General features: G+C 28.5%; 1 long non-coding RNA gene across 1 annotated transcript; it reads right to left on the bottom strand.

Moving 5' to 3' along the window:
- Positions 1 to 374: 374 nt before the first annotated feature.
- LOC115033350 lies at positions 375 to 1,143 on the bottom strand. Its single transcript, XR_003838667.1, has 3 exons — positions 815 to 1,143; positions 532 to 606; positions 375 to 467 (listed from the first exon to the last, which is right to left on the bottom strand). It is a non-coding gene; the product is annotated as an uncharacterized LOC115033350 (long non-coding RNA).
- Positions 1,144 to 8,921: the final 7,778 nt, after the last annotated feature.

The raw sequence follows: 8,921 nt of genomic DNA, 5'->3' as shown, positions 1-8,921 counted from the left end.
TTGCTTGTTGCTAAAATTTTGAATACGGTTATAATTCTATAATAAAACTGTACTACTATAAATATGCTGTAAAACTATACTAATATAACTAAAACTAAACTTTTTGAACGCACTGTATATCTATAGTAATTTTACTATTATTTACATAATATAATGTAATAGGCCTGAAAGCATTTTAACAACTTGGTTGACAAGATTTTTTAAAAAAAAGGATAAGTTAGTAAGCATGAAGTATTCACCTGTTTTTGGTTTACACTTTCTAGCAGATGTTTTCAGTTTTATACAACTACCATGCATTAGATTTATACATTCAAATTTAATAATTAATATTACTATGTAAGCAAAGCAAAGTAGTAAAAGAGTTTTACTGTACATACGTTGAATGACTGAATCATCAGGCAATATTGATATACCTACTAAATCAGTATCTTCTATCAAATCATACTTAACACGGCAAGCACTAGGAACTGTAAATTATAAAAACATTTATTAGTATTTCATACTTATTACAGAAAAGATAAATTATCATACCATATTAATCGTACTGAATGGGTTCACTATAAGAACTGGACGGTTCTGGTATTTTTACACTGCAAGCACTAGGAACTGTAAATTATAAACACAAAAAACAATAAGTATTAATCCATACATTATTCACATATCATTATGAATTTCTATTACTCTCTATCTCAACACAAGCTACTGCTTAAAGAGGTTTTTTGATAGATTTTATAACTACTGTATTAGCTTGAAAACAAAGCAATAAAATCAAGCAAAGAGATAAAGCATAAATACACTAGTTTATTATACATACATTGAAGAAGCGAGTCATCGTCTAGCTTGGAAATTCCTTCCAACTCAGATTCTTCTGTTGAACAAAATTAAATTTATTGAACGGAAAATATAATAACTTTTTTATAGGCATACCTGAGGATTCATATTCAACACGTTCTCTAAAATATGATGGTGTATATGATGGTAAACAAGTTGAACCTAGGTCAAATGCATTTATTACTTTGCCTGATGTACAAGGAACTAAAAACAACGAAACAGTAACGTTTGAAAAACTTGCCTGTCAGGGATCGTTTTTAAAAAATTCTATCATTTCATTAAATTAGTAAAAATATATTTGTATAGAAATTAATGTGCATTAAACTATAACTAATAATTTGTTGTTTTAAAAATTAAAAATTAAAATACATACGTTGAATAACTGAATCCTCATGAAATATTGATATTTCTTCTAAATCAGTGTCTTCTATACTACAAGAAGTGGACAGTGTTTTAAAACTATCAACAATAGGAACTGTAAATAATAAATGTAATTTATTAGATTTTTCTATACTTGCTACACATCAGTTAAATTAGCATACCAGATGATTTGTACTGTGGTCGATCACTACAAGAAGTGGACGGTGTTTTAAAATTATCAACAATAGGAACTGTAAATAATAAAAACAAAAAAAATAAGTATATAATACTGAAACTAACCTATAGTAAATAAACTTACCAGATAAATGTAAAGAAGGGACAACAAAACATTTTAGTTTTTTGGTCCCTGGACTTATATCATAGGCTAAAAAATGACTCGAACAGATCCGTTTTTTCTCATAAACTATTGATGGATTGAGGGATCTCAAATTTCCACCAACAATTTCTACCCATTTATCAAAAGTCTCTTTATTGTTTTTGCGATTTGGAAAACGATGTGATGATGTGCCTTAAATTCAAAATTGTATAATTTAATACTGTTATAGTATTTAATATTAAATTTAGTGTAGGCATAATTTGTAAATGCTTTAAACTATACTCATCTCAAATTAATAATTTAACAAATATATTTTTTTACATCATATATAGCAATTGAATATTATAACTTATATAACATTAAAACATAACAACTGTCAATTTGTAATTTGAAACGATTAATTTTTTAAAAACATTTATAATTGCAACTCGCATAATATATAATTTAAAACTTAATAAGATATATGAATATATACACAATTATATTATCAAGAAAAAGAACAGAAATGTTTGTGTTTTTGTATTGGATTATTTTTATTTTATACTGCCATAGTAATATTTACGTATAAACGAAAAATTCAAAATGTTTTTAACTTGATGGATTTTTTTAAAATCAACTGAGAAAAGCTAAGTTATTTCAACTGTAAATTAAACTAGTTAAGTTCATAAGTTGATTAGAAAATAATCTAACTAGTTAAGTTGAAAAGTTAAAAAAACATTAACTTTTTAAATTAACTTTAACAATTTAACTAGTTATTGCCCACCTTTGCTTATACAATTATAGAATACCACGTATCTACTGAGTAATCAATGCTAAAAGATTCTCCCATCAATATAATAAATATATTGTATCTTTGCTATCTACAGAATATAATTTCTATAACATTTAACAACACTGACACATAACACATTTTGTTGACTCAAATAATAGTAAGATAAGGTCTGCAAAGAGAATTTCCAGTAATTAAGTTATTTTACTTATATTATTATTAAACCAATAATTATATTTTATGATAAGCTCTGAAAAATGTCACCCTACAATCAGTACGTAAGGAATTTCCAGTGACAAAAAATTTATTTTACTCTATATTATACAAGTGTCTTTTATAATATATTTAACATACAAAAATAGGCTCAATAAAGATGAAGAATGAAAGATATATTGCAACCACTCATTAATACCCCTTAATACATTTTTAATTTTCCAGGATTTTCCCGTCGTAATGGCCACTTCTTTTTTGAAAGTCCTACATTCACATCCTTCTCACAGATAATTGTATACCTATCACGTCTTTGGTTCAATTATACTTAATGTAGAATTTAAATTGTTATATAGTATATGGTGTTTGTTAATAATATATGATTTTTTTATCACCAAAAAATAAGTAATTATATTAAAATATACAACAAAGTGAGAACAGGGAAAAAATATATTAAATTGTCCAAAACAAAAGATATAAAATAATACATGTGTGTAGTAATTACTAATTAGAATTTAATTTACGAGATCTGCAGAATAATAAGACTTTATGAAAAAAAGGAGGTCATGATAGGGATGAATGTGAATTACTTAACGCAATAAACTCAACGTGATGAGAAATAATATACAATAGATCAAAAAGTTTGAGTTTTAGAGAAGAGCAGTTCCAGATGCTATTTCTGGAATAAATTGCAAACAGCTCATCGTGTAAAGGGCGCATCCAGATATAATAGGAGTTCAATCCAATTATTATGATTTATTAATTAATGGAATATGAAGAGATCTATCTTAACCACTAGTAGGCATATTATTATAATGGTTTCTATTATTTCATCACTTTTTTTAGACATTTTCAATTTTAACAAAAATCCCAAATTCATAAGAAAGTACCATGTTCTTATAAAGTAACTAGATACCAAGTTGTACACACGGGTCAAGGCTGACTACTAATACTAATTGACAATTGTATACCTATTTCAACAGAACTCTTATCGGTAAATTAATAAATTCTCGTCTATCATATATATATATATATTTTGTTGTACTTAATTAAAAAACTAATAGCCGTAGAAGCTTCCCTTTACAAATCTAAAATTATAAATTTTAATAGAAGGTTCCCAACAAGTTTAACTAGCTCTACAGTATGTCATGACAGTCCATTTAACAAGAATATTTGTGTGAAATATGAATGAAAACCGTTTGTTTAACTACCTACCCATAACATATTGTACAAGCACCTTTACGCCGGAGCATATTTTAGGAAAGAGGTCAAAATGTTACAGTGACTATTTGTTTTTCAGCCTCTGGTTCCTATATTCATCCATTATTATTATTTCCCAGTCAGATTAAATCCAGATTTTCAAGAAAATGCAATCCGAAATATTTGTGCAGAGGCTTCACCATTTCATCAAGAATACACATCCCACTAGTGGCGCCGAACTAATTTTTTTAGGTGTGGCAATGAACAATTACTTATACCTACCCACCTAACTTTTTAATAATTTAAAAATGTGTTCATTGCTATTGTCAATTTAGATTTAATTTGAGAAAACATCAATCAAACTATACTATTATACATTTTACTACATTTATAACGAATACAATTAATTTAAAGACACATACCTAGTATTTTATTTTTTTTTTTTGACATTGCTGACTAACAAATAAAAATGCGCAAGCATTATTTTCGTGGCAGCCAATTGAAGGCCTTGGGTAAATAACTAGGAGGTCATAGTATAATTTTTTTTAAGACTTCAAACTGCATGGTTATTAGCTGGTTTTTACTGTAGACAACATAGGCGCAAATATGGGGGGGCTTTAGGGGCTAAGCCCCCCAAAAATGTCCATAGTCTTCCCAAACATTTACTACATTTTGTTTTAAGCTTATTCAATATTATCAAAGTAAGGTCCTATTAGCCCCCCTCCCCCCCCCAAATATCAAACGCTATTTTCGCCTATGGTAGACAATATTCCAAGCCATTATTTTTAACTTGCAATTCATTATGACATGCGAGAGGATCAAAAATGAACTCCTTTTTTTGACGCTCTGCAACCCCATTCGGTTTATGTGGGAGCTACGGTTGGTACGCATTTTTTTTAAGCAGATAGATCATCGCAAAGAACCCGGGCGGTCACCCATCTGGGAGCCTGTTCGACCGCTGCATACATTACTATATTTTTTTCGTGGAACTTAATACTTGAATTATGTCATGAATCATGATTACACTATAGTTGAATTTAATTTTCCAGCTATTTTTAAATTTTTTTCCCCAATTAATTGCCGTCGAGTATTGTTTATTTGTTTTGAATATCATAATATATATAGGTATAAGCGTATAGCTATATATTATAATACCATCATAAATCTCGTCGTCCTCGTGCGCTGCTTCCTATTAAGAAATAGTTGATGGAATAGGGGCCCAGTCCATTTAGCATTTACAACTATTTAGTACTATTTAGTATATAAGATATTTTTTTTATTGATCTTTGTTTCTTAGAAATATACACATTTATATACATTGCCACAACTTACTATAGATGGGGACCTTCCAAGTTTAATTTTAAGCAATTTGTTAAAAAAATTTTAGATTTTATCACATTATACTTTATTTTGCATACATTTATAAATAGATTAGTATTAAATTACAACTCCTACTGCCCAAACCCTTCTGGTTCTGCATTTGTTATTTGTAGTGTTTGCTCCAATGGTCGGTCCGAAGGCGTAGAATGCTCGATCTGCAGACTCAGATTTTGGGGTACTGTAATATATACAATATAACCAAAAATTTCTGTGTCAATGTATCACTCTTAGTGTCATCTTGGAAAGTTATTTTATTTAATTTTGGTTTTTTACAGTATAAATAAGAAAATTATAAAAATAAAATTTTTTTATGCAATTAATTTTTTTAATTTTTAGGATCGCCATTATTTTGATCAGATGTTTTAAACTTTAAAGCAATTTGAAAAAATAAATATTTAAATTGAGGAAAATCAACCAAATTAAAGAACATTAAGTTTTTGATTTTGTAATAATAATAGTTATGTTATAAACCCATGAATGGCCTAAATAAACTGTTTTAAAAATATGATTAAAAAATTTAAAAAAATTATTTTTAAAAACCGGTTTTTACCGCTAACCGATTACCAAAAAACTTTATCAACGATTTTTAAACAATTAACGGTTATCATAGTGTTTGAAATATCTTTAAAGAAACGGTTACCGGTTACCAAAATATCAAAATTAAACGATAACCGATTACCGACTTTATTGATAACGGTTTTAAGCCCTGGATTATACTTATAATTTATATGGTTTACACATAGTTTCGCGGTTGTGATTAGGATATTTTCTACGATAATTTTGAACTGTCTGGAAAAAATTTAGAAAAGTTCATATTAGCTTAAATAGTTATTGAAAAAACGAATTCACTTGTAACAAAAACTGCTTTTGTTCTTCATTTTTTGTAATTTTAGAATTAAATTCTTCCATCAGCTTAACATGACGTTCGGCGGTATCGTTAAAGACTTTTAATGATTCAACTATCTCTTTTCCTTTTTTATAATTCTTCATTTTCTTTCCAGTATATTGGTACAGTGATAAAAAGTTAGTCTAAATATTAAATTTATCAAACATATTTATTGATTTATATGTAATTAAATCAACTGGTAAATCTTGGTGTATGAAATTAGGGATGTCTTCAATTTTCAATGAATGCTTTTTTTTTAACTTCTCCTACTTCTTCATACTCTTCAAGCTCATTCATTAACATTTTATTTGCCATTTTTCTTTTTTGTTCAATGGTAACACGATTGTCGAAAATAGAAAATGTCACATATTCATCACTAAGGTACCATAAATGGCTTATAAATTTCTTTAATGCAGTTTCAGCTATTTCTTTGTCGTCGTTTTTATAATTGTATAATTTTTTTATAAAAAGTATATCATTAATAGGTGCCTTTATTGCATTTGGAGCAGTGAATCACACTTTAGCATAACATTTAATTATGAAACAACAAATTTTTTTAAGTGACATTTCTTCTGTAGAAGTTAACTTAAATTGTTTTTTAAATAATACAATTTTTAATGAAAAAATACCCTTGGCCATCCATCGTGCCAAATGATAAGCTCCAGGTTGCCGAAAATTAACATTTCCCTTAAGTTTTCCTCCGAGAAATATTACAATAAGTTGCAAAAACTCTTTGTAGTCATCACGGGGGAAACAATCTTGAAGTCTTTTTTCTGCAAAATCTAATATTTCACCGCGAACGTTATTTAATATATCGAAAGTCATAGAATCATCAGTCCACACCGAGTATTCGTTTTTATTAATATTTTTCCAATTATTAACGAATCTCTTAAAAAGTGGTATATCTGGGCCAGATGATGGTGCAAATTTAGCTTCAATAAATACTGCTTGTAATATTATTTCGAAAATATGATGCCGACAAGTTAGAAATAATACATTTCTTCCTAATTTTTGCTCTTATAGAACGCAAGCACCATTTAATCTACCAGAATTAGAAGCTTTAGTATCAAACACAAATCCTTGTATTTTTTCTAATAATCCCCAGTTTTCTAATTCATCATAATATACTACCGAACATATTTCACTGCCTGTGGCACTTGAAAGGTGAGGAACCCCCAAAAGCTGTTCAGTTTTTAGGGCTGTTACAACAACGGGAAGTCTATCACACTTTTTTTTTCCAACTAAAGTAGGCAGAATCTAAGAGTCCCAATGTACAATGACATAATTTAAATTTAGATCAATAAACTTAGATTTTATGTTACTTGTATTGTTTTTCCGAAATATTTGTCTTGCATTTCTTATAGACGTTCGATTAACTGCAAAATTATTTGTATCTAATGCTACTGCTCCCATGCATGTTGTTATTAAATGAACAGCGTCTCTATCGCTAATTTTACATTTGTCAAGACATGCTGAAAGACGAGGGGTCAAAATTTATTTTCTTGCTTGTTTTCGAACAGGAGTACTTGAAGATAGAGTTGGCGGTATGTGAAATTTGCCCATTGGTAATCGGTATGTGTTTACATACCGGTTTTTAACGGTATAACGGTATGTCAGTATGTATCGATAAATAACGCTCGTTCGGTATATACCGCTTACACGGTATATTTCACTCGTTCGGTAAATGCCATTTAAACAACGAATTACCACTTTAAATCGACAAATTGATAGAATATAGTTGTAACTTTATTATTTTAGTGATACCAACACAATAACTTTATATTACCTATACAACTATTGACTTATTTCTTTTTTCATCATTTTAAAAATAAAATATAAATCGCAACTTGGTAATTAATAATATAATTTTATAATTTTCTACACAATTTTTGAATTTTATAAATATTAAAATATTTATATATTAAATAGGTATTATAAATAATAATAAAACATTAAAACATTTTAAGTCCAATTGTGTCTGCTATTATAACCTGACAACATATTTTAGATATAATAACAAAGTTAACATTAAAACGTTAACATTTTAATTTAAGTCTAACATCATGTTGGTGCTGGAAACGTTTCTTGTTTTTCGGGGGTTCAGCTTCAGATCATAGGTAAACAAGACCTCAATCAGCTTATCGAGTTTCGCTACCACATTGTACATATTATGTAAATTCGGTAAATATCGTACTTCGGTAGATATTAGGGTTGACGGTTTTTTCGGTATACCGTCAAAACCGGTATACCGGTTTTTGCACAAATACCGCTGTAACGGTATACCGTAATACCGGTGCATACCGGAAAACATACTGTAATATTATGTTTTTTAAAAATTGTTTACTCCCTCAGCATATCATTTTAGTGTTTTTCAGTTTTCCGGTACGCGGTTTTTCGGTATATACCGGTATTGCTGTATACCGTTTCATACCGGTACCGAATCTAATACCGCAATACCGGTTTTAAATTTTAATACCGTCAACCCTAGTATATACATATATAGTACATACCGTATATTTGATAAATACTGATCAAACGGTAAATACCGAAAGATCGGTATACCGGTAAGTGTAAGAAGCCGGTATTTATAAATACCGGTAGGGCGATATACCGGTGACTCACTGGTATACCGAAAATACCGCCAACTCTACTTGAATACGGAATATTAATTAATTTAATTTCAGATTCTTCAATTATTATTTCTTCAAACTCTGATGTGTCAGAATCAAGTTCATTCAAAATATTCACTAAAATAAAAATAATTTATATTTATAAATAATATAATATATTCTTAAATGTAAGTAATTATGATTTTATAAAAATATTGATTACCAGTTTTTAAATATCCAGAATTTTGTTGTAGATCTTTTCTTTTACATTCTGCGTCTTTCCGTGTTACTTTTCAGCTAATTTTACATCTCTACCAAGCATACATCCAACACGTCCTT

Source organism: Acyrthosiphon pisum, chromosome X, assembly GCF_005508785.2.
Source record: "Acyrthosiphon pisum isolate AL4f chromosome X, pea_aphid_22Mar2018_4r6ur, whole genome shotgun sequence".
NCBI lineage: Eukaryota > Metazoa > Arthropoda > Insecta > Hemiptera > Aphididae > Acyrthosiphon > Acyrthosiphon pisum.
This window is presented reverse-complemented; position numbering and strand designations above follow the sequence as displayed.